We start from the raw sequence: 19,748 nt of genomic DNA, 5'->3' as shown, positions 1-19,748 counted from the left end.
GTCTCTGAAAATAAGCGAATCTGAATCCATATCCTCTGTTGATTGCATCTTCCATGGGCCGTTGCTGTAGTTTATGTGTCCTCAGCATTTCAGACCTCATTTTTGACTGAGATGACTTTGAACAATGAGATAAGGTGAGAGAGGGAAAAGGAAATGGTGAAGGGGGAGGCACGATTACTGCCAGTTCAAGAAATCAGTGTTCATACCATCAGGTTTAACAATCTTAGGAATAAAATGAAGAATCACCCCAATACTTTCCTGTAATCACCTTAAAATTATACCCTATCGGATTAGCCATTATGCCCCCTCATCTTAGAAATTGTGAAAACTGAAATAGTGCAAAATAATTTGCTAAAGTGACAATAACTAAATAACTGAGAGAGTCTGTGAACATGGCAGCGTCACCAGGAAGGGAATGTGAACAAGGTGATTGGCTCCGAAGTCAATAGCAGTGGGGAAGAAGCTGTTCTTTAAGTCTGGACATCTGGGATTTCAAGCTTCTGTATCTTCTCGCAGAAGGTAGAAGAGAGGAAAGGTAATGGCCAAGGAGGCAGGCATCATTGACAATACTGTTACAGAAGCACCTTCTAGAGTGTCCCGTCATGCTGCATCATTGTGTGGTATGAGGCTGCAAGGCATCACAACACAAGACCCCACAGATGATAGTAAAAACCTCCGAGAAGATAATCGGAGTCTCCTGTCCTCCCATTTGTGACATTTACTGGGAGCTTTGTAAGTGAAAAGCCCAAAGCATTGTTGTGGATCCCTACCACCCATCTCATAATCTCTTTGACCCACTACCATCAGGAAGGAGGTACAGGAGCATCAGGACTAAGACAGCTAGACTGGGTAACAGCTTCCTTCCTCAGGCTGTGAGACTAATGAATACCCTAAGCTACCGAGGTCTTGTCACTAGGAGAGCGAGCTGCTTACTGCAGTGCACCTATATGCATTTTAAATTATATTTTAGTAACTTATTCATGGTAATATTTTGGTTTATGTGCTGTGTGTGATATGTTTTATGGGTGTATGATGGTCCAGAGGAACATGGTTTCATTTGGTTGTATACAGTAGATGTACAGTCAGATGACAATGAACTTGAACTTGAACTACTAGCCTTCCTGAAACAACACCCTGTGAAAATGGACTGGATGGAAGGAAGAGATACCTGTAAACTAGGCTGTGTGATGTGCATTGAATCACTCTTAGTCATCACCTAGTTGGAGAATCAACCAATTGCCTCCACTCTACCTGGTTACAGGGTGTGTATTCTTTATAGAAAGAAAGTATGTTTATTTCTAAGTAAGGTCTTTAAAAAATATTGTTCTAGTGAGCTGTCTTGGCTTCCCAACATCGCTAAGTTTGTTCAAATTCTAAACTATATTCATTACAAACTTGGATTAGTTTAATTCTTCAGAGCTGTGAGTTCAGAATAACAATCTTAGGAATGTAATGAGGAAACTGGGTCGATTGAGAAGGATTTCACAAAGGAACCATTGTAAGTTTTAAAGAATGGCTTCAATGTTTCAGCAAGTATTGGAATGTCTAGACTGAGAGTTTTAATGAGCTTATTTAGGTCATATTACTCCTTGGAGAGAAGAAATTTAAAACATGGTGTCATTTAAACAAATAGTCTTTTTCCTCAATTGGAAAGCTAACTGATCTTAATAATGGTACCAGGAGATCTTCAAGGGAGGGGAGGATTACAGTTGTAAGCTTAGACCGGAAAAGTTGGGCTCCTTCTTCTTCACACAGAGTTTGAGAGGAGATCTGGTTAAGGTGGGCGCAATCATGACTGGTTTAGACATCGTCACTGGGACTCGAGGATCTGAGTTACAAGGAAAGGTTGAATAGGGTAGGGATTTATTCCCTGAGCATAGGAGAATGAGAGGAAATTTGATAACGATATACAAAATTATGAAGGGTATAGATAGGGTAAATGCAAGCAGGCTTTCTCCACTGGTTTTGGGTGAGACTACAACTGGGGGTCATACAGTAGTTTAAGGATTCAGGATGAAATGTTTAAGGGGAATATGAGAGGGAACATGTTCACTCAGAGGGTGGTGTGAGTGTGGAATGAGCTGCCAAAGGAAGTAGTGGCTGCGAGTTGAATTTCAACACTTAAGTTTGGATAAGTACATGGATGGGAGGGCTGAGGTCCAACTGCGGGTCCAGAATAACAGCTTGGGATGGTCTAGATGGGCTGAAGAGCCTGTCTTTGTGCTGTAGTGCTCTATGACTCTAACCAGACAGAAGTTATTCCATTAACGTATTGATTAATTGACCACTGTAAATTGCTCCCCGTGTGTATGTGAGGGGTAGAATCTGGGGGGAACTGAAGGGAATGTGAGGAGAAGAAAAAAGGGATTGATGTAGAATTAGTGTAAATGGCTGGTAAATGTCACACAGACTGAGTATTTCTTCAAAATTCAAAGTGAACTTATTATCAAAGTACATATATTCCCACTGCTGCCTGTAAGGAGTTTGTACGTTCTTCCTGTGACTACATGGGTTTCCTCCAGGTGCTCCAGTTTCCTCCCACAGTCCAAGGACATACCAGTTAGTAGGTTAATTGGTCATTGTTCTATTGAACAATGTAAATTGTTCTATGATCAGGCTAAGGTTAAATAGGTGAGTTGATGGTTGGCCCAGCTCAAAGGGCAGGAAGGGCCTGTTCTGCACTGTATCTCAATAAATAAATAAATGTCACCATATACAACCCTGAGATTCATTTTCATACAGGCATTCATAATAAATAGAGAGAAATACAATTAAATCAATAAAAAACAACACACAACAGAGATGGATAAACAACTAATGTGCAAAAGACAGCAAACTGCAAATATGTAAAGAAAAGAATAATAAATAAATAAACAATGAATGTCAAGAACACAAGTGGTAGAGTCTTTAAAAGTGAGTTTATGGGTTGTGAAATCAGTATTGTGGTGAGTGAAGTTATCCCCTGTGGTTCAGGGGTCTGGTGGTTGAGGAGTAATAACTGTTCCTGAACTGGTGGTGTGAGTCCTGAGGCTCCTGTAGCACCTTCCTGATGGCAGCAGCGAGGAGAGAGCATGGCCTGAATGGAGGGGGTCCCTGATGACGGATGCTGCTTTCCTGTGACAGCGTTTCATGTGGATGTGCTCAATGGTGGGGAGGGCTGTTTCCACCACCTTTTGTAGGATCACAAACAGGAGACAATCTGCAGATGCTGGAAATCCAAGCAAAAAAAAACACACACACACACACCCCACCTGGAGGGGGGTGCAGGCCAGGAAGCATCTGTGGAAGGAAACAAATACAGTCGACATTTCAGGCCGAGACCCTTTGGCAGAACTGGAGAAAACAAGATGAGGAGTAGATATAAAAGGTGGGGGAGGGGAGAGAAAAACACAAGGTGATCGGAGGGAAGGATGAAGGAAAGAGCTGGGAAATTGATTGGTGAAAGAGATACAGGGATGGAGAAGGGGGAGACTGATAGAAGAGGACAGAAGGCCATGGGAGAAAGAAAAAGGGCGAGGACAACCAGAGGGAGGTGATGGGCAGGCAAGAAGATACGGTGAGAGAGGGAAAAGGGGATGGGGAATGGTGAAGTAGGGGGAGGAATTACCAGAATTTCAAGAAATCATTGTTCATCCCTTCAGGTTGGCGGCTACTCAGAAGGAATACAACTTGTTGCTCCTGGCCTCATCGTGACAGTAGAGGAGGTCATGGATTGACCATGTTGGAATGGGAATGGAAAGTAGAATTAAAATGGGTGGACACTGGGAGATCCTGCTTCTTCTGGTGGACGGAGCATCTCCCAAACTACGTTGAGTCTGATCGATATACAGGAGGTCACACCGGGGACACCAGACACAGTAAATGACCCCAACAGACACACAGGTGAAGTGTCACCTCACCTGGAAAGACTGTTTGGGACCCTGAATTGTACTGAGGAAGGAAGTGTAGGGGCAGGTGTAGCACTTGTTCTACTTGCAAAGATCAGTGCCAGGAGGGAGATCAGTGGGGAGGGATGATGGACAAGGGAGCCTTGTAGGGAGCAATCCCTGCAGAAAGCAGAAAATGGGGTGGAGAGAAAGATGCTTGGTGGTGGGATCTTGTTGGAGATGGCGGGAGTTCCAGAGATTTAAGTGCTGGATGTGGAAGCTGGGACAAGAGGAACCCTGGTAGTGTGGGAGGATGGGGTCAGAGCAGACATGTGTAAAATGGAAGAGATGCAGTTGAGGGCACAGTGTTGCTGATGGATGAAGGTAAGACCCTTTCTTTGAAAAAGGAGGACATCTCCTTCATTCTAGAATGAAAAACCTCATCCAGAGCAGATGTCGCAGAGACGGGAATTGAGAGAAGGGGGTGACGTTTTTATAAGTAACAGGGTGGGAAGAGATATAGTCCAGGTAGCTGTGAGAGTCTGTGGGTTTATAATAGACTTCAGTAGATAAGCTGTCTCCAGAGGTAGAGACAGTGAGATTGAGAAAGGGGAGGGGGGTATCAGAAATGGACCGGGTAAATTTGAAGGCAGGGTGGAAGTTGTAGGCAAAGTGGATGAGGTCAATGAACTCGGAAAGGGTGCAGGAAGTAGGACCAATCATCGATGTAGTGTAGGAAAAATGCGGGACAGTCACCAGTGTGGGCTTGGGACATAGACTGTTCCACATAAAAGTCAGGCATAGATGGGGCTCAGGTGAGTGCCCATGGCTACACCCTTTGTTTGAAGGAAGTGGGAGGAGCCAAAGAGAAATTATTAAGAGTGAGGACAAGTTCCTCTAGATGGAGGAGAGTGGTGATGGAGGGGAACTGGTTGGGTCTGATGTCCGGAAAGAAACAGAAAGCTTTGAGGCCTTCCTGGTTGGGGATGGAGGTGTGTAGGGACTGGACATCCATAGTGAAAATAAGATGATGGGGGTCAGGAGACTTGAAATCATTGAAAAGAACCAAAGTGTGTGAAGTGTCACGGATGTAGATAGGAAGGGACTAAACTAGGGGGGTAAGACAGAATCGAGGTATGCAGATATGAGTTAAATGAGACAGGAACAAGCTGAAATAGTGGGTCTACCTGAACAAGTGGGTTTATGGAAATTTGGGTAGGAAGTAGAATCCGGAGGTGCGGGGTATGGGAACTATAAGGTTGGTGGCAGTGGATGGGAAATCTCCAGACCTAATGAGGTCAGTGATGATTTAGGAGACAGTGGTCTGATGCTCCTTTGTGGGGTCCTGTTTAAGTAAGAGGAGCTGTCTGAGAGTTGTTACTGGGCTTCAGCAAGGTAGGGTCAGTTCCCCAGACTACTACAAACCCCCTTTATCTGCGAGTTTGATGGAGAGGTTAGGATTAGTGCGGAGGGAGTGGAGAGCAGAACATTCAGAAGGGGTGAGGATGGAATTGTAGAGAGGAATGTTGAAGTCAAAACAGTTGATATCCCATTGGCAGCTGGCAATGAAAAGGTCTAGAGCAGGCAAAAGACCAGAGTGGGGTGTAAGAGGAGGAGGGTTGAAGATGGGTGAAGGGGTCATCAGTGCAGGTTGAAGAGTCCTTGCCAAAGAAGTAGGCCAGGAGACGGAGGAAGAAGAGCTCAACGTCATGGCGGGCACGGAACTCACTGAGGTGTGGATGCAGGGGGACAAAGGTGAGGCCCTTACTGAGAACATTCTGACTCAGAGAGGGGAAGGTCAGAGGGAATGGTGAAGACCTGGCACGGATGAGAGCTGGGATTGGAGGTGGGGAAGACAGTTGGTAGTGTCTGAGGAGAAGGGAGCTTTGGTGTGTTCAGGGATAGTGCGGTAAGAGAAAGATGGATTCACCAAGGGCCCAAGAGCTGGCGGTAGGACTTGAGAGAGACCAGATTGTGTTTTGTAGGATCTTCCATTCAAGGGCATTTGTTGTTTCCGTACCAGGCTGTGGTACAGCCAGTCAATATACTCTCCACTGCACATCTATAGAGGTTTGTCAAAATCTTTTTGCATTATGCTGCTTCCTGTGTTGTCTCTCCCACTCTGACTCAAAAAGGTGTTAGGGCAGAAACAGTTGATAAGAACGTCTTTAATGGCAGGGAGTTAGGGAGGAGATTTCAGAGCTCACTGTTGGGGCAGTTGAAGGCTCAGCTGACAACTGAGGAATTATCATTTACAGAGTCCAGAACTGGTGAGATCATGTAGCAACAGAAAACTCCTCGACTAGTTTAGCTATCATTTGAAGACTAAGATTACATCAAGGCTGACAACCTAGACATAACAACCTTATCTTCTGAGGCTAAACTGAAAAAGGCCATTCAGCAAATCTGTTGAATTAGGCAGTTAATCTGATCAACCATTCTAGTTAGCCACTCCCACCCCCTCCATTATCTCAGTCGCTGCGTTGCACTTTAAACCACTTTTTATAATGCTGCCTACATTATAAATTGACTCATGGAATCATAGAGTCATTAAACACTGGAGCAAAGAAGCAGCCGCTTTGCCCCATCTAGTTCATGCTGAACCATTAATCTGCTTTGTCCCATCAACCTGCACCCAGACCATCGCCCTCCATACCCCTCCCAACCATGTACCTATCTAAACTTCTCTGAAATGTTGAAATCGAACCCATATCCACCACTTCCACAAGCAGCTTGTTCTACACCCTCACCACCCTGAGTGAAGTTCACCCTCAAGTTCCATTTAAACATTTCACCTTTCACCCTTAACCCATGGCCTCCAGTTGTAGTCTCAATCAACCTCAAATACATAATGGTACTTAGGGATTTATGCACAATTTATTTCATATCTGTACTTTCACTTCAAAGTCGATTTCATATGTAATTCTTTATTCTTATACAGTAATTGTTGAATGTTGTTTTAATTGCGTTTCACGCCAACACACCACAGCAAATTCCTAATATATGTAAGTACACACATATGGCAAATAAAGTCGATCCTTCATCCTTGAATTGTTATTTATCTAGTACTTTCCTTGTAGTTTAACTTTCCTATGCTTGCTTGTATTTTTATATAATCATCTATATACATGTAATTATTCAGTGAATTTTCCAGCAATTATGGTATAGTTGTCTCTTAGCTTTTCTGAGCAGGTGTTACCCCACTTGAATCTGGCTTTTTATTGAGGCCCTCCGTTGGTCAGGGTTGACCATAGATATTCATGAAAATGATTCCAGGATTGAATGGCTTGTCATATGAAGTGTGCTTGATGGCTCTGGGCCTGTATTCACTGGAATTCAGAAGAATGAGGGGTGACCTCATTGAAAGCTATTGAATGGTGAAAGACCTTGATGAGTGGATGTGGAGAGGATGTTTCCTATGGTGGGACAGTCTAAAACACAGCCTCAGAATAGAGAGGTGGCCTTTTAGAACAGAGATGAGGAGGAATTTCTTTAGCCAGAGAGTGCTGAATCTGTGGAATTCATTGCCAAAGGCAGTTGTGGAGGCCAAGTCTATGTATATTTAAGTCAGAGTTTGACAGATTCTTGATTGGTCAGGGCATGAAGGGTTACAGGAAGAAAGCCCGAGACTGGGGCTGAGAGGAAAAATGGATCAGTCATGATGAAATAGCAGAGCAGACTCGATGGACTAATCGGCCTAATTCTGCTCCTATGTCTTATGTTCTTATGATTGTAAGAGGAAACCAGAGCAACCAGAGGAAACCCACAGAGAGAACGCACAAGCTCCTTACAGGCAGAGGCGGGAATTGAACCTGGGTCATCTTTATTGTAAAGTGTTGCACTAACCACTACCCCACCATGCTGTCAGATAAATTGTTACCACTGGATTTTTGTTACATCTCCTCTGAGATGTGCACAGCTATACAAAATCTTCGAGTGCCACATGTGGCAGCCGTATTAGAATGGTACAGAAAACATTGACCATGTATGTACCGAATGGAAAGTCATGAGGTGCATTGTTCTTATAAATAATTTTTATTGTGTATAAAGTTTATTTTGCTTCAAAAAACAACTGCTTTTTCCTTTTTCTTTGTTTGTTCTTTTAACATTTAATGAAAACACCTGTCAGCAACACGTTTTATGCTTCATTCTTGACTTTAGAAAAACATCTGGATTGCAAAAGCATCAGAACCCAGCACATCCTTACCAGCACCACGCCAAGGCACACCATACAACCCTGTTGCTTTGGCCTCTCTCCTCTTGTTTCAGCTACATATCGAGCAGCAGTTTTGAACTCTACTATTGAACCTGCCTTCACTGCTTCCCATCAGCAGCTTTCAGGTCTTAGCCTCTCACAATATCAAAAGCATTTACTCTTGTCCATTTTGCCTCAACGAGGCAAATCCATGATTAGTGGGTCCTTGAGGTGAGGCCCAGAGTTCAGACCCCTGACAGGTGAATTCTGGGGGGTGAGGGCCAAATGTCAAATTTGTGATTGATGATACTTCGAGGTCAGCAAGGTCTGAAAGGTAAAGCCGAAAGTAAAAGACCAGAGCCTGGCTAGTCCAGAGGTAGAAAGCCTGAAGGGTCAAAGGCCTAAAACAGCGAGTCCGGAGGTAGAGGGCGAGTCTGGGAGTCCCAAGTCAGAGACTGAAGGCCTGATGTCTGAGAGTTTGAGAGTCTGGGGCTGAGGACTGGAGCAGCCTGTCCTGGAAATGGTGGAATCAAATCAACAGGCTGAGTGACTTAATTCTGCTCCAAAATCTTTTGGTCTAATACATAAACCTCTCATTGACTCTATTATGTTTATTATTTTATGGATTTACTGTATATGAGATTGTATATGGTGACATATACTGTACAGTATGTACTTTGATAATAAATTTACTCCGAACTTTGAACCTCAGGATAGACTTGTCTTCAGCCTCTAGCCTCCAGTGGATTGTGGATTCACAGACACTGGCTCCCAACTTTCCCAGTGGACTTGCAGGCTCAGGTTTTTATGTACGTGTGATGTGAATGTGAACTTGAATCTCCTTTGCCAGTCAGCTCCATCTCTCTGTCTCCCAGCTCTTCACCCTCTGCCAAAGGGAACAGTGCTGCCACTGGCACATAAAGTCTCAATTTTGGCCAAAGAGAGCATGTTGTAGCTATTGCCTATGTTTTTGTATTTCCACATTCCAGTTTTGTCCTCTTCTGCTTCCATTTTATTGGAATTACTGTTTTGCCACAGGAGCTGGGAAGGGAAAAGGAGATGACAAGAAATACACTCAGTGGCCATTTTATTTGCTACCTCCTGTACCTAATAAAGTGGCCAGTAAGTGTGTGTTAGTGGTCTTCTGCTGCTGAAGCCCATCCACTTCAAGAATCGATGTGTTGTGCATTCAGAGATGCTGTTCCCACACCAGTGTTCTAATGTGTTTCTCACATTCATCATGTATAACTATGACCATACGTGTGGTCATTTGAGTTACTGTTGCCTTCCTGTCAACTTGAACCAGTCTGGCCATTCTCTTCTGATCTCTCTCATTACCATGTTTTTGCCCACAGAACTGCCGCTCCCTGAATGTTTTTGTGCCTTGCACCATTCATTATAAACTAGAGACTAGTGTGTGAAAATCCCAGGAGAGCAGCAGTTTCTGAGATACTCAAACCACCCTGTCTGGCACCAACAATCATTCCATCATCAAAATTACTTAAATCACATTTCTTCCCCTTTCTGATGTTTGGTCTGAACAACAACTGAACCTCTTGACCATATCTGCATGTTTTAATGCATTGATTTGTTGCTACATGATTAATTATTTGCATTAACAAGCAGGCGCAAAAGTGTACCTAATAAATTGGCCACTGAGTGTAGATGTGTGCATTCTGACACTGGCATGGCCATATTTTATACGCTGGTAAATATTATTCAGGAGCCTTGCCACAGAAAAGTAGCATTCGGCCCTTTAGGGTGGTACTGACAGTTATGCTCCACAGCCTCAATTGACCGTCTGCAAGTCAAACTGGAATTTATTAATGTCTGCACAAGTCCATGTGTGCACAGATGCAATGAAAAACTTACTGCAGCAACATCACAGGTGCAGAGCATCAGATAAGTGGCACTCTCAAGAAAAAAAAATAAACTATTAAACTTTCTTCCACTGAGGTTGGGTAGGACTACAACTAGAGGTCATGGGTTAAGGATGAAAGGTAAAAAGTGTAAGGGGAGCATGAGAGGAAACTTCTTCACTCAAAGATGGTGAGAGTGTGGCACGAGCTACCAGCACAAGTGGCGCATATGAGCTCAATTTCAACATTTAAGATAAATTTGTATAGCTATATGGATGGGAGGAGTATAGAGGGCTATGGCCCAGGTGCAGGCAGTTTAAGTGGTTTGGCAGACTAGATGGACCAAAGGGCCGGTTTTGATGCTGTACTTTTATTTCTGTAAATTATTCACGTTTTATGGAAAAAGAACACAATAAAAACCAAAAATCAAACAGATTCAGATTTGTTTATCTCATGTACATTGAAACATACAGTGAAATGCTTCATTTGCATTCACAACCAACACAACCTAGGAAGTGCTGGGGGCAGCCCACAAGTGTCACCAGACATTCCAACACCAACACAGCATGTCCACAATGTTCAGCAGAACATCACAACACAACAAGCAACTAAACAACTGCAAAACAAGACCCGTTCCTCCTTCCCACCCACAACTTCAAGACAGGCCTCTGAGCCTCCAGTTTCTAGGCTTTGACGTCCAGGCTTCAATCTTTGGTATTTACCCTCAGACTAGCTGAGGACTGGACCCGAAGCTCCGGGCTCACCATCTGTTTTCATACAAAGTGATAAAAGTAGTCCGAGTGTTGTCTAATAGCCATGGTTAGGGTCCTGCTAATTGGTTCAAGAGCTGCATGGTTGACCTGTTCATGAACCTGGTGGTGTGGCTCCTGCCCAGTGGTTGCTGTGAACCTGGGTGTTCTCGGAGAGAGAACATGCAGTCACCTTGGGTACAACGGGGGATTTCCATGAATGGTGGGCCCACTAGAGAATTGACTGTTCTATAGACAGTAATAATTACATTTTAATTTGAAATTGTTCGCTATGTTCTCGTTGTCCATGGGAATGGTACCGGAGAATTGGAGGGAGGCGAATGTTGTCCCCTTGTTCAAAAAAGGTAGCAGGGATAGTTTGGGTAATTATAGACTAGTGAGCCTTATGTCTGTGGTGGGAAAGCTGTTGGAAAAGATTCTTAGAGATAGGATCTATGGGCATTTAGAGAATCATGGTCTAATCAGGGACAGTCAGCATGGCTTTGTGAAGGGCAGATCGTGCCTAACAAGCCTGATAGAGTTCCTTGAGGAGGTGACCAGGCATATAGATGAGGGTAGTGCAGTGGATGTGATCTACATGGATTTTAGTAAGGCATTTGACAAGGTTCCACATGGTAGGCTTATTCAGAAAGTCAGAAGGCATGGGATCCATGGATGTTTGGCCAGGTGGATTCAGAATCGGCTTGCCTGCAGAAGGCAGAGGGTCGTGGTGAAGGGAGTACATTCAGATTGGAGGGTTGTGACTAGTGGTGTCCCACAGGGATCTGTTCTGGGACCTCTACTTTTCGTGATTTTTATTAACGACCTGGATGTGGGGGTAGAAGGGTGGGTTGGCAAGTTTGCAGACGACTCAAAGGTTGGTGGTGTTGTAGGTAGTGTAGAGGATTGTCGAAGATTGACAAGAGAGACATTGATAGGATGAGAAGTGGCAGATGGAGTTCAACCCAGAGAAGTGTGAGGTGGTACACTTTGTAAGGACAAACACCAGGGCAGAGTACAGAGTAAATGGCAGGATACTTGGTAGTATGGAGGAGCAGAGGGATCTGGGGGTACATGTCCACAGATCCCTGAAAGTTGCCTCACAGGTAGATAGGGTAGTTAAGAAAGCTTATGGGGTGTTAGCTTTCATAAGTCGAGGGATAGAGTTTGAGTCGTGATGTAATGATGCAGCTCTATAAAACTCTGGTTAGGCCACACTTGGAGTACTGTGTCCAGTTCTGGTCACCTCAGTATAGGAAGGATGTGGAAGCATTGGAAAGGGTACAGAGGAGATTTACCAGGATGCTGCCTGGTTTAGAGAGTATGGATTATGATCAGACATTAAGGGAGCTAGGGCTTTACTCTTTGGAGAGAAGGAGGATGACAGGAGACATGATAGGGGTGTACTAGATATTAAGAGGAATAGACAGAGTGGATAGCCAGTGCCTCTTCCCCAGGACACCACTGCTCAGTACAAGAGGACATGGCTTTAAGGTAAGAGGGGAGAAGTTCAAGGGGGATATTAGAGGAAGGTTTTTTACTCAGAGAGAGGTTGGTGTGTGGAATACACTGCCTGAGTCAGTAGTGGAGGCAGATACACTAGTGAAGTTTAAGAGACTATTAGACAGGTATATGGAGGAATTTAAGGTGGGGGGTTATATGGGAGGCAGGGTTTGAGGGTCGGCACAACATTGTGAGCCGAAGGGCCTGTAATGTGCTGTACTGTTCTATGTTCTATCTTGTAAATGCTTGATGTTTGTATTTTATGTATTTTGGTGAGGATAAACTTGTGTGGTTCTGGGAAAATTGGTTGCCTGCATGGTGGAAATCTTTGCATTTTCAAGGCAGCACCTCCTATAGATACTACCAGTGGTGGGGAAGGATGTGTTGGGCAGAATCCACTACTCACTGCAGCTTCTTGCATTTGAATTGCCCTACCAGACCATGCCACAACCAGTCAGGATACTACCCAGATACATCTGTAGAATGTATGGTGTGTTGGCCTTTATTACTTGGGGGACTGACTTCAAGACACACCTAGCCCCGAGACACCAGGCAGGATCATTTGATTCCTAACAATTGGTTGATTGATCTCTCTCTGGTGCTTCCCTCTCCCTTCCCCTTTTCCCAACCATGATTCCCCTCTCCCTTCCCACTCTCAGTCCACAATGGAGACCCATATCAGAATCAGGTTTATCATGACTCACATACGTCATGATTTTTTTTGCGGCAGCAGTACAGTGCGATACATAAAATGACTACAGTACTGTGCAAGTCTTAGGCTCCCTGGCTATATATATGTGCCTGAGCCTTTTATGCAGTACTGAACAAGGGATGTCAGAGGCAGGTTTTTATTTGCACAGTGTGGTGGGTGCATGGAACACGCTGCCATGGGTGGTAGCAGGGGCAGATACATTAGGGACATTTGAAAAACTCTTAGGTAGGCATATGGATGAAATAAAAATTGAAGGCTATGTAGGAGGGAAGTTTTAGATTGATTTTAGAGTAGGATAAAAGGTCAGCACATTACCTCATCAGCCCACAATATCTGTGCTGACTTAATACGAATTTATACAAATGTCCTTCTCTCGTATGCTCTTTGTATTCATTAGTCTGTCTGAAGATCTCTTATCCCACTATCGTATCAATTGCCATCATAAGACCATAGGAGATTGAAGCAAAACCAGGCCTTTCAGCCCATTGAGTGTGCTCCACTCTCCATCATGGCTGATTTATTATCCCTCTCAGACCCATTCTCCTGCCTTCTCCCATACTAATGATGCCCTTACTAATTAAGTTTATCACTTTAAATAGCATAGCAGTTAGGGTAACACTTTGCCACACCTGCTTTTGAGGATTAGTTTAATTCGGCATTATTAGCTTAAGTAGTTCAGCGCAGCATTGTGGGCCAAGGGGCCTGTCCCTGTGCTGTACTGTTTGATGTTCTGTGTCAGTAAGGACTCGATGGGCTGAAGGGCCTCTGGGAGATTAGAATGGGGCAGCTTCCTCAGCTCAGTGCTGGAGTGACAACACAAAGGAAACTGTTTCAAACTTAACCAAACAACAATTAAATGCAGTTTCCCTTCAGGAGAGCTTTCCCATTGTGAGATGTCTTAAAATAGAAATGTGCACAATACATTACTAATTTGGGTCACGGAGAGAACTGACAATGCTACAACCAAGCTGAACTTAACCCTTAATAGTTTCAGCCTCTTCAACATACAATGTGGAACAAACAAGAGAGAACAGTACAGCACAGGAACAGGCCCTTCAGCCCACAATGTTTGTACTAGCATCCTGTATATCATCCACCTCCCTCCATTCCCTTCCTGTTTCTGCTTCTACTGCCATATCTATTCTTTTCTTACGGAATAGGTTGAGCAGTTGGTGGGGTTGAGGTGTGTCTCTACCAAAGGAGGTGTAAGGTGCTCCTTCCCTCCGCCAGCCTGCAGGTCACCCTTGGGCAAGGTGTAGCACCTGCTTAGCTCCCGATCGGGGTAACACAAAGCCATGGGAGCAGGTGGTGGTTGGTCATATGAGCAGCTGGTGCACATCACAATTACTGGTTATGCGACCACTGATGCCAGGCAGACAAACTCTGAACATTATTGATAATAGTTGGGGTAACAGGACTTGTAAAGACACTGCTCAGGAGAAGGCAATGAAACCACTTCTGTAGAAAAATTTGCCAAGGACAGTCATGGTCATGGACAGACAGAAGGCCATGAACGCCCACATCATACAACTCAGCACAGAATGAAGCAACAAGCTTGAGCAAACAAGGGCTTTTCTCTTTGGAGCAAAGGATAATGCGGTGACTTGATAGAGGTGTACAAGAGACAAAGACTGAGTGGACGGCCAGAGACCTTGTCCTAGGGTGGAAATGACCAAAGGTGGGAGCATTTGGAGCAATGTTGTAGGGGAGATATCAGAGGCAGGTTGTTTATACACAGAGACTGGTGGGTGTGTGGAATGTGCTGCCAGGGGTGATAGTGGAGGCAGATACATTAGGGGTTTTGAAATGGACACATGGATGAAAGAAAAATGGAAGGCTATGTGGGAGGGAAGGGTTAGAATGATCTTAGAGTAGGTGAAAGGGTTGGTACAACATCGGGGCCAAAGAGCTGTGATGTTCTATGTTCTATGTTCTATTCTTTCTTATCCAGGTAACTTTTAAATGTTGTTAATGTACCTGCCTCGACCACTTCCATTGGCAGTATAGACCACCGATACGTTGCCGTTCATGTTCCTATTAAATCTCCCCTTTCACATTGTAAACCCATGCTCTCATACAGGTGTGAACATCACCTATGTCTGTCATGGCCAAAAAAGCTCACCAACACTTCTATTTCCTCAAGAGAAATTCTGCATGTTCCTGTCGACTCTTAGCAACTTTTATCAGAGTTCAACGTTAATTTATTATCAAAGTATGTATACATTATACAACTTTAAGATTTGTCTCCTTACAGGCAGTCATGAAACAAAGAAACCCCCCCTCCAAAAATTAAAACATTCAAAAAAGATTGTCTGGATTTGTAACAGTTTGGTATGGCAACTACTTTGCATGTGACTGCAAGGAACTGCAGAGAGTTGTGGATGAAGTGCAGTGCATCACAGGAGCCAGTCCCCACTCCATGGACTCAGTCCACACTTCTCACTACCACAGAAAAGAGGTCAACATAATCAAAGACACACCCACACTGGACATTTGCACTTTCCTCCTCACCCATCGGGCAGAAGATATAAGAGCCTGGAAGTACATTCCACCAGGCTCAAAGACAGCATCTATCCCACTATTATCAGCCACTCGGATGTGGACCTCTTGTACGATAAGATGGAATCTTGGCCTCACAATCTACCTCATTATGATCTTGCACTTCATAGTCTGCCTGTACTGCACTTTCTCTGTAGTTGTCACATTTTATTCTGCATTGTTATTATTTTACTTTATTCTTCCTCAGTGCACTGTGTAATAATCTGACCTGTATGAACAGTGTGCAACACAAACTTTTCACTGTTTCTTGGTACAAATGACAATATTAAACCAAGTCCAATCTAGTGCTTGATTGCCCAACCCTGAGGAAAAAAACAGACTGTGTGCATTGACCCTGTTTCTGCCCTTCATTCCCTGTCGGTGGGGAGGATTGCGGTCCATAATCATGATGGATCTGGCTGAGCTTACAACCCTCTGCAGTGCCTTGCGATCCTCTGCATTGGAGCCTTCATACCAGACAGTGATGCAGCGAATTGGAATGCACTCAGCTGCACATCTGCAGCAATTTGCTAGTCTTTAGTGACAGACAAATCACCTCAAACTCCTAATGAAGTATAGTCTCTGACATGCCTTCTTCAAGATTGCATTGACATGCCAGGACCAGGATAGATCCTCAGAGATGTTGATGGTGAGGAAATGTGAAGCTGCTCAGCCCTTCTACTGCAGACCCCTCAATGGGGACTGTGTGTAATTCATAGTAATCCTGATGTACTGCTGCAGCACAACAAATTTCACAACTTATGTCAGCGATGGGAAGGAAGGAAGGAAGAGGGAGAGAGGGGGGAGGGGAGAGAGGGGGGAGGGAGGGAGGGAGAGGGAGAGAGAAGGAGAGAATGAACAACCCCTCAACCATCAGGTTCTTGAACCAAAGGGGATAACTTCAAGCAATTTCACTTGCCTATCAGTGAAATTTTTCCACATTCCATAGACTTGTTTTTGGTTTCAAGGACTCCTTGTCTCATGTTCTAGATATTTATTGCTTATTTATTATTATTACTTACTTTCTTTGTGTATTTGCACAGTTTATTGTCTTTTGCAGACTGGTTGAACGCCCGAGTTGGTGCAGTCTTTCATTAAAAATAAATCTCAGGGTTGTATGTGGTGACGATATGTACTGATAATAAATTTACTTTGAACTTTGGGGTACTCAGCAGATCAGGCAGCATCTATGGAAATGAATAAAGAGTTGACATTGCAGGCTCAGACCATTCCTTTCATCAGAACTAGAAAGGAAGGGGGAAGATGCAGGAATAAGGAGATTCCTCCAACTTCTGGTAATTTCCCCCCCCCCCCCTTTCTTTATTCTTCTATTCCGCACTCTGGCCTCTTATTACTTCTCCTCACCTGCCTGGTCCCCTCTGCCTTCTCTTTCCTCCATATCCACTCTCCTCTCCTATTAAGATTCCTTTTTCTCAAGTCTTTCACCTCTTCCACCACAACCCTCCCATCTTCTTACTTCATTCCAAATCCCCCACCCACCTTTTTATTCTGGTAACTTTACCTTTCCTGATGAAGGGTCTCAGCCCGAAACAGCGACTGCTTATATTCATTTTCATGGATGTTGCCTGACTTGCTGTGTCCTTCCAGCATTTTGTGTGTGTGGTTCTGGATTTCCTGTTTGCCTTTCAATCAATATTCCTAAAAGCTGATGATCAGGCTGCTGTCACGTTGATGGTTTTGCTGGTGAGGTGAGGAAGAAACAAGGTGATGGGGGCCTGGGTGGGTGTAGGTGGAGAAAGAGGAGAGGCAGAGGGGGATACAAGGAACTACAGGTACTGGAGCGCTGGAGGGACTCATTAGGTCAGGCAGCATCGGTGGAAGGAACAGTAGACATTTCATCAATACTGGAAAGAGCAAGCCTGTTTAAAAGGGCTGGAGCAAGAGCTGGCAGGTGATGGGTGGATCCTGTGAGGGAGAGGTGATAGGCAGATCCCCATAAAGGGAGTGACAGGCAGATGAGGGATGACAGGAGTGTGGGAGATGTTAGAAAGAGGTGACAAACGGCTGAAGATAAATTTCAGTCGACTAGTTTGGAGATCAATTGGAAAACTGGCAGCTGATGGCCAAAGACTGGAGGCCTGTCCTGCTGGGAGCACTGTTTGTATCGATGTTTATGTGAGAAATGAATCGGAATGATGGAATGTGACAGGAGAGGAAGGTGGAGCATAAGGAGGAGGAGGAGGGAGCTGGGGAGAGGATCCAGTGTGTCAGTACCAGGCAGATGGGGAGGTGAGGAGAGGATCTGAGGGGAAAGATACAAGGTGACGAGGTCCATGTGGATCAGGCGGAAAGAGGAAAGAGAATTCAACATTAATGCCACCAGGCTGGACACTGCCAAAGTGGCATGTGGTGAGATTCAGGTTCATCTATTAATCAAATCGATACAGTGAAATGTGTCGTTTGTGTTAACAACCAACTCAATCTGAGGGAGTGCTGGGGGCAGCCCGCAAAGCATCACACACATTCCGCCAACAGCGTAACATGTCCACCGTGTTTGGCAGAACAACACAAACGACAATAACAGCAAGACAAGCCTCTTTCTGGGCGCCGCTGTAGTGTACTGTTTAGCGTGACGCTTTTACAGCTGGGGACGTTCCAGTGTTCGGAGTTCAATACTGGTGGCCTCTGTACGACCTCACCGCGAAATGCGTGGGTTTCCTCCAGACCTCTAAATTCCTCCCACAGTCCGAGGATGTACCGGGTAGTTTACTGGTCATTGTAAATTGTCCCGTGATTAGGCGAGGGTTAAAGAGGTGGGCTGCTGGGGGGTGTGGCTCATTGGGCCAGAAGGGCACTGTAGCTCCAAAAACAAACAAATAAATAAAGGAGAGCCTATCTCAAGATCAAAGGAAAGAATAGCTGAATGTGTTATTTTAATTTTTTTTCTTTTAGAGATACAACACGGTAACAGATCTGTCAGGCCTAAAGAGCTGCACCACTCAATTAACCTAGTGACCTGTACATCTTTGGAAACCTGAGCTCCTGGAGAAAACCCACACAGTCACAGGGAGAACATACAAACTCCTTATAGATGCTGATGCAAAATGAATTAAGGTCACTGGCACTGTGACAGCTTTACACTAACTGCTATAGCACTGTGCTGCACCAACTTATCTTCTGTTTTCTGTTATCTTCCTTTTTAGTCAAATTCCCGAGTGAATTAAAAACAGTATTTCAATGGTTGTGCTTTCCAAAGAAAACAATTTGTAAAATAACTCTACAAACCTGCTCGTTTACCCTAACATTGCACCAAATCTAAAGGTAACAAAGATTAAAGATGAGCTTTATTGGTCACCTGTACATTGAAACATTCAGTGAAATGTGTCATTTGCATCAACAACCAACACAGTCTGAGGACATGCTGGAGGCAGCCCACAAGAGTCGTCCAGCGCCAATGTAACATGTCCACAACTTACTAACCCTAACCCGTACGTCTTTGGACAGTGAAAGGAAACTGGAGCAGCTGAAGAAAACCCACAGAGTCATGGGGAGAGCATACAAACTCCTTACAAACAGCAGCAGGAATTGAACATTTATCTCACAGCCAGCGATAGAAAGCTTTATGCTAACTGCTACTTTACCAGACTGGATCTGGGGTGGTGTGGTAACATAGTGGTTAGCACAACGCTTCACAGTACCAGTACCCCGGGTTCAATTCCTGTTGCTGCTTGTAAGGAGTTTGAATGCTCTCCCCAGGATCGCGTGTGTTTCCTCCGGGTGCTCCAGCTCCCTCCCACAGTGCAAAGACGTACCAGTTGGTAGGTCAATTGGTCATTGTAAATTGTCTCATGAACAGGTTAGGGTTAAAGTGGGGGATTGCTGGATTGTGCAACTCAATGGGCTGGAAGGGCCTGTTCTGTGTTGCATCTCAGTAAATAAACAGATAAATCAATCAATCAAGGACAGTTACAGAACCATTTCCCAAACTGCTACCATGGCTATGTGAAGTATTTCATAGCAGTTCATCGAAGGTACAGAATCTAATCTTTAGACTATGTCCTCACAGCCAAACCCTCCAACTAGTTCTAAGTTCAAAGTGAATTTATTCTCAAAGTGTTCATACATTACCATATACTGTCCTGAGATTCCATTTCTTGGAGGTATTCACAGAAAAAAGAAATACAACAGAATCAATGAAAAACTACTCACAAAGACTGACAAACAACCAATTGCAGGAGAAGACGATCTGTGCAAAGACAGATAGATAGTGAATTGTAGAGTCCCTGAAAGTTCATCCATAGATTGCGGAATGAGCTCAGAGTGACGTTATCCACACTGGTTCAGAGCCTGTCGGAAGGAAAAACT

The sequence above is a fragment of the Hypanus sabinus genome, chromosome 9 (assembly GCF_030144855.1).
Source record: "Hypanus sabinus isolate sHypSab1 chromosome 9, sHypSab1.hap1, whole genome shotgun sequence".
Taxonomy (NCBI): domain Eukaryota; kingdom Metazoa; phylum Chordata; class Chondrichthyes; order Myliobatiformes; family Dasyatidae; genus Hypanus; species Hypanus sabinus.
The sequence above is the reverse complement of the archived record's forward strand: the minus strand, read 5'-3'. Positions refer to the sequence as shown.